The sequence below is a fragment of the Chinchilla lanigera genome, unplaced genomic scaffold (genome assembly GCF_000276665.1).
Source record: "Chinchilla lanigera isolate Chin_1 unplaced genomic scaffold, ChiLan1.0 scaffold00019, whole genome shotgun sequence".
Taxonomy (NCBI): domain Eukaryota; kingdom Metazoa; phylum Chordata; class Mammalia; order Rodentia; family Chinchillidae; genus Chinchilla; species Chinchilla lanigera.
The window spans coordinates 17,924,132-17,931,577 of NW_004955420.1; positions in this window are offsets into that span (position 1 = coordinate 17,924,132).

The following is a 7,446-nucleotide window of genomic DNA, read 5'->3' on the forward strand; positions in this document are numbered from 1 at the left end:
TAAGAAACTTACAATGTATTAGTCAACCTCCTATTGTGGGGACAAAATACCCAATATCTGAGAATTAAAGGGAAAAAGGGTGTTTTTAGGCTTTCAGTTTCTGAGAGTTCAGTCCATGGTTAGCTGGCTCTGAAGCAGAAATGCATGGTAGAAATGCCTGGTAGAGGAAAGCTACTCAACCCATGGCAGACAAGAAGCAGAGAGAGAAAGAAAGAGTTGGGGACAAGAATATGCCCTTTAGGTCATGCCCCCAGTGACTCACTTCTCACACCAGACCCCACCTCCTAACAGCACATTAAGGCATGCACTTATCAATGATGTAACCCACTAATAAATACTGTGCTCTCTTTCATGCACCAAAAACCTTCCAAAAGGCACACCTCTTCAAAGTCAAACAAATGTGACTTTTAATGGACATTTTAGTCCTGTATTATAGCAGTGTATTTTTGGGTTTTTCCCCTGTGGTATTTGCGTAACTGTTGCATAACATATATAAATAATGTAATATATATATTGTTTATGCATATATTATAAAATAAACAATGCTGCAATGCTATAATTTTTATTTAAATGTGCAATTATTAATAAAAAAATTTCAATGGAAACTTTATAGAATCTCACATATTTAACTGATGTATTTACAATTTGCAATCTCCTTAATCCCTTGTTTTCCTTTATTATATTACCTTCTGCCTGAATAATTTACTATAATAGTTCTTGTACTGGTCTTCAAACAATACATTTTTCAGCTTTCTATATATTTCAAAAAGTCCTTATTTTGTCTTTAGTTTTGAAAGACACTTCCATGTTTACCATATTCTAAGTTGGAATTTTTTAAAAACTATTTTAAAGATGTTCCATCATTATCTTCCCCTTGCATTTTTCTCCCCACAAGAATTTTCTTGATACCCTTCTTACTCCATGTGTTCATGGCAGGGTATTTTTATTTATCTGTTTTTAAGATTTTTCTCTTTCTTACTAGATTGAATAATTTCATTATTGTATGTCTCAGTATACATAGTTGTCTTATTGGCTCTTGTGCTTAAAGTTTGTACAGTTTAATCTGTAAGTTTGTATTTTTCATTAAATATAGAAAAAGTTCAGTCAATCCCTCTGAAATATTTTTTTATCCTCTTCTCCCTTAAGGACTCGAGTTATGTGTACATTTGATTTTCTGACATTCTCCTACAGCTTACTGGTGTTGTAGCCATTTTTCACTTTTATTTCTTCATACTTTTATCTTAGTGGTCTCTGTCTTTCTCCTTTAATTCATTAATCTTTCTTTCTGCCATATATAATCTGTCATTAAGTAAAGCAAGGTATTTCCCAGATATTATAATTTTTATCTCTAGAATCTCAATTCCACTCTTTAAAAAATGTTTTCAATGTCTCTGCTTCACAGGATCAAAGTTTACTTTAGCTTTCTTAACATAAGCTTTCTTAACATATCAAATATGATTATATTAACTGTTGCAATTACCTTATCCAGTAAACCTAAAATATGTGTTAGTTTAGGCTTAGATATAGTTGATGGTTCTTTCTCTTTATCATTGTTTCATATTGGTCTTTTTGCATGCTAGGAGATTTTTTTATTAGGTGCCATACATTGTAAGTCTTACATTGTTGGATGCTTGTTAAGTGTTGAACTGCATTCCACAGAGAGGGTATGTTCAAATTGTAGCCACTGGTAGCTCAAAATGTCACCATTCTGGGAAACAGGGCCATCGCAGAGGTTAAAGTGAGGTCATGTCAGAGTCTGTGAGGTCCCAAACAAGATGACCGGTGTCTTTATGAAAAAGGGAGATTCAGATACAGAGGAGTAAGTGCCCAGAGTGAAGGCACACAGAGAGCACCCGGTAGAGGGAGAAGATTGGAATGCTGCCTCTCACCTGGAGGAATGCCTGACACTGCCAGAAGCGGAGAGACAGGTAAGGAACAATGCTTCCCTACAACTTCAGAGGAAGCATGGCCCTGTTGTCCCCTCAATTTCAGGCTTCTGACCTCTGAAACCATAAGACAATACACTTCTGTTATTTTAAGCTACCAGGTTTTGCTATTTGTTGCAGCATTCCTAGGTAACACCTACAGTGCTGGATGTTTGCATTCTGATAAAGATTTTTGCCTTTTGTCCTAAGCTACAGTTAAATTCCTCAGAACAGTTTGATCCTTTTGGGTCTTGCTTTTAAACTTTCCTAACTGGGGGTAGAGTGGCCTGTATTCTTACTGTATCCCATCGCTGAGATAAAACCCTTCTAAGCACTCTACCTAATGCTAAATAAATTAGGAGTTTTTCCCAGTCTGGCTATGTAGGAAGAAGCAACCTTTCTGGTCATCTATGGGTTCCAAGTATTGTTATTGTAATTCTCTCAGGTGGTTATTTCTCTGCTGCAGGTAATTTCTGCTGCACGAAAGTTTGATAAACTTTCCATTTATCAAACCCAGGTGAATGTCTGAGAAAGGCTGAATTGTCTGTCGTCATCTGTGTGTGCTCTCAGGGCGCTCTGTCACACAAGTGCTGTTTTCTTTCTCTTTCTTGATTCTCCTCAATCCTTAAGTCTCTGGGCTCCTCCTGGGTTTCCCCTTCCTGAGCCACAGCCAGGAACCCTCCCCACGCAGTAAGACCACCTCTAGTGCCTCTACTAAGCCTTACTTAGTCTCTCAGAGCTCTTTGCTCCTGTTGCCAAAATAATTGTTTCACATACTCTGTCCTTGTGTCCAGAATAAATGCAGGCCCCATAGTGCTACTGGCCACAAAGAGAAGTCCTATTCATGTGTGTGTGTGTGTGTGTGTGTGTGTGTGTGTGTGTGTGTGTGTGCTATATTCATTCCTATTGAAAAGGCTTAGAAACAATAATATAAAAAGCAATAAGCACCTTTTTATGTAGACTATAACCTAGGCTGGGGATATAGCTCAGCAGCATAAGCACTTACCTGGCAAGCATGAGGTTGTGAGTTTGATTCCCAGTACCAAGCAAAAAAAAAGTATGTAGACTATAATCTTTTCATATGCTTGTCAAATACTGAAAGCAGGGCTTGAAACCTGTCTGGTACAGAACTAGAGCAGAAATACACCATTTAACATAAACTTGAAATATCCTGCCTTATAAGGCAACAAGGAGGCTATGAACACTAGGTTTATACCCAAGAATATACTTAAGAGTCCAGCTAAATTAGAAAGAGAAATTTATGAAACATTAACTTCAATAGCACAGAAATGTTTATGCCTGTGATTTAATAATTATCATCACTGTAAAAATACATTAGTTACCCTTGTTAGATGAATGATAAGTCTATTGTAAAAGGGAATGAATCAGTGTTTTAATTTTATCTTTCCCGTCAAAGTATACAGTTGCATCCCCGAAGCTGAAGGGAAATTTCTTTTATAGAAGTTGTATTTTACTAATAAATGAAGGGGTGATGAATATTAATATCACAGCTTTTCACTCCTTAATAAATTAATAGGAAATTATTTGCATTATTAATCACTGCTAACATTACAAAATAGCAGCTAAGATGTTCTATGTCTGCTGATGGAGGAATTAACAATATTAGAGTCTAAAAAAAAACCCAATATTAGAGTCTAGCCAAATAAATTAAATAGACTATGAATCTAATGATTATAGAAAACACTTCAAAAGAAAACAAAATAAACAAACAATCAGGAAAATTCATACTGCGGGAAATCCTACCTAATCAGTAATGTGAGTTTTTCAGTGAATTAAAAACTACAAGCCAAACGTATGGTGGTACATGCTGTAGTCCAGGCACACCAGATGCTGCCTTGTGAGAATCACTTGCGCCAAGAAGTGTGAGTGAGCCTGGGTTATATAGCAAGACCCCATCTCAAGAAAGGACAAAAACCATAGTGTTCAGAAATGCGCCTTTTGTTATAAAGCCATCGAAAAAAACTGTGCATGGTTATCATATAGAAAAAGACAGCGGCCACTTGTCCAGTGTTTACTTTTATAGGGGACAGAAAAGAGGAGCATTCTTGGGAGAGACTGAGGACACCTCTGAGATGGCTGGAAAAGTTGTCTCTGACTTGGCTCCAAAGTCTTGTACTACACTTATCCATACATGTCTGTCGTTTTTCTGTCCTATAACATTTCATAGTAAAAGTAGTTTGGAAAAAGACTACACATGAATGAGAGCAAAGCAAAGCAAGAAAGTGAATATTTCTTAGAATGAGAAAAAAATATTCACTAACTTTAAAATTTTAAAACTTGGAATTAACACAAATGTCACAAAATTCACAAAATAGCACAGTATTCTCTATCATCTAACTCAGACACACTTCTATAATCCATTTTATAGCTACACTTTTGGCTTCATACAATATGACCTCTCATATTTTATATTAACATTTTCTACATATGATAAAAGATAATCCAGTATTTGCTGTAACAGGATAGATCAAAGTGTTTTCATTCTTCAGCTTCAAAAAGTTTCTTTCAACTCTACAATTCAATACGGATACGACGTATGTAACAGCACCCCCAAATGTTTTTAAAATTGCCTGGTAGGGTGTACTAGGTTGTATAACTGATCAGATAATTATTGTACTATGTAAAAATGACTTACTGCGGGCACTGGGTAAGAGATTTGTCACTGGAACACTTCCAAGGTGATTTTGCTTGCTATTTCATCCGGACAGATGTGTCAGGGCAGAGCGAGGCAGACATGCTCTGGTGTGATCCCGTGGTTGGGAGGAGAAGCATCAACATTCGTACAGCTGCGCTTGCTGTAGATTCATCCCATGGCATGCAGATGTTAGGATAGATTCCTCATCAGATCCTGGGAGAAAGATGATATTTATAATGGCCTATCTTACAGTAACAAACATATTTCAATGAGGCGAGATCTTCCTTTTGATTAGGAACTAATGAGAACTTACGTCTGTTTACGGTTTTTACAGCTGATATTTGGAAGAATTCCTACACAGTGCTGTCTGGATCAGTGCAGTTCAAGCCTTGTTTTTCTCTTTCCACTTCCCTTTATTTCATGTGACGGCTCCTATAAGACTCACTTTTGGGACATTATCACCTCTGGCCTGACTCTTCCTGGCATGTACCATACGGACACAGGGGCTATCAGAGGATTCCTGAAAACCAGAGGAAGTTAGCAACAACTAACTTCAAGCTGCCAGAAAGGTTTCAAAACTAAAAATGGTAGAGCACCCAAAATAGCTTCTTTTTTAGAGTAATGGAGACTGAATCCAAGGTCTTTACACTGAGCTATATCTCCAGCCTTTTTCTGTTTGTTTGTTGATTTGTTTGTTTTAATTTTCAACAGAGGGTCTCACTATACCAGTAAGTTCCCCAGCTGGATGGAACTTGGCCTCACCACGCAGAGGGCTGGAATCACAGGCATGTGCCAGCATGCCTGGATTAATATAGCTTTTATATCCTTTCCTAGATTCCCATACCACCATTAGTTTACCCTCTGCTTTATTGTTTTTTCTATGTTCTGTCTTGCTATTTACTCATTTCTTATCACATGGATTCCAAAAGTTGTATTTATTGAATGGTTTTTAATTAATTCACATATTTAATCATTTTGGTCATCAAATATATGGCATAAAGAGCATCTTCAAGCTAATATCTATGTCCTTGTCAATACCCCTCTACTTATTTGAACACTTCATTTTCTGGATTGACAAGGTTTTTGGCAGGGTCTCTTTAAATCTGCCTCAATCCTGGTATATTGTCTAATTCCAAAAAGCTTCAAATGCCTTTAGTGAAAATTTTGAATATATTTTTCCTAGTAACTCTTTGACTTTTCCAAAAGTATCAATGTCTTGAAGACTAGGGGGAAATACAACAAAAATATACCCTTTGTCACAGAAGCAGTGAACTCAATGGTTTTCAAAGAGCCATTTTTGTTCCCATACACTCTACCATTGTATAATATTTAAAAGAGTTCATTTTAAAATGTCCACCTCTCACTTCCCTCTAAAGTGGGCAGTTTATAACAACACAGTAACGCACAGCTTTTGTCAAAGCTCCAGCCACAATTCTCTGCATTTGCCAACCAATTTTGATTGTGAAAGAATGTTGGGCTAGGCATGTGGTAGCTAATGTGGACTTGTCCAGACAAAAATCAGAAGTGGAATTATAAGACAGCTTCTGGTGTGAAGCAATGAACAGAACAAGTACTGCTTCCAGCTATTTTGAGAGAAATTTTTATTTAATTCTAGTTTAGGAAGAAATGTCAAATTTCCAAAGAAATGTACTCATGAGTCTTTAAAATAAAATAATAAGAATAAGAATAATAAAAAGGGTGAAAAGATACTCTGGACCAAGTATATTAAATCAAAATGTTTGTATTATTTAGTATGAACAAAAATAAGAAGCATAGTCAAAATATACTGTGAATGTTTAAATTTTAAAAATTTTATTATGACATATTGCTATTAAACCCCTCAGAGAAGTTCCCTTGCTTCAAATACATTTCTCTCATTGTTCCTGCCACTTTCTGAAGCAGTTCTGGAATTCCTCTTTCATGAGTGTCCTTTCAAGGTATGATAAAAAACCTGGGGACTATTGTGGAGTGTCATGCAAAAGAAAGGCAAGCTCATAAAAATATTAAAATGTGCTTCATCTGCTTTATTCACCAAATATGTCACCATGCAACTTCTTGGTCTTCCCCAAAGTCAAAACAATCATGAAAAGTAAACATTTCAAATCAAGATTCATGGCAATATCTCTTTCACCATAATATATCTTTTTTTATTTAAACATATGCCATAATTTTTGGTGATGCCTTGTAAATATTAGATATTTAAACAGTTATAGTACTTGTTCTGAAACTCTTATAAAGTAATATCATGAGCACAAACAGTATATACACTTCTAGCTAGCCAGAGAAATTACTAGAGTGGAATTTGGAAGACAAATTTGGATTTCATTTCTGCTAACAATGTTTCCTCACATCTCCAGGGCACAGGGTAAGTATGTTAAATGAAGGAATTAAACTATGTCTAATTGATTTTTCTCTACTGTTTATTCTCTATTTTCATTTATTTCTAGTCTAATATTCATTATGTCAGGACATTGAGGCAGATAAAACAGTACAACTAAAGACACTCATGGAAGAAAACGGTAGAACTCCTTCAGAGAGTGCCAAGAGGGGCTGGGGATTTAGCTCAGCGGCAAAGCGCCTGCCTGGCAAGCGCAAGGTTGTGAGTTCGGTTCCCGGTACCAGAGAAAAACCAAAAAAAAAAAAAATAATAATAACAGAGAGTGCCAAGAACAACGGGAAAAGTGTGTTCAAAGTGAGGGGCTTGTATTTTGAGAAGGATGGGGTGTGATGATTAAGCTTGTCATGTCCACCTGACTGGTTTAGAAGTTGCCCAGAGAACTGGTGGAGCACACTGCTGGATATGTCTACACGGATTATGGGGGAATGACTTTGGGATCACTGTTCTTTCACTCTTTTCTCTCTAGC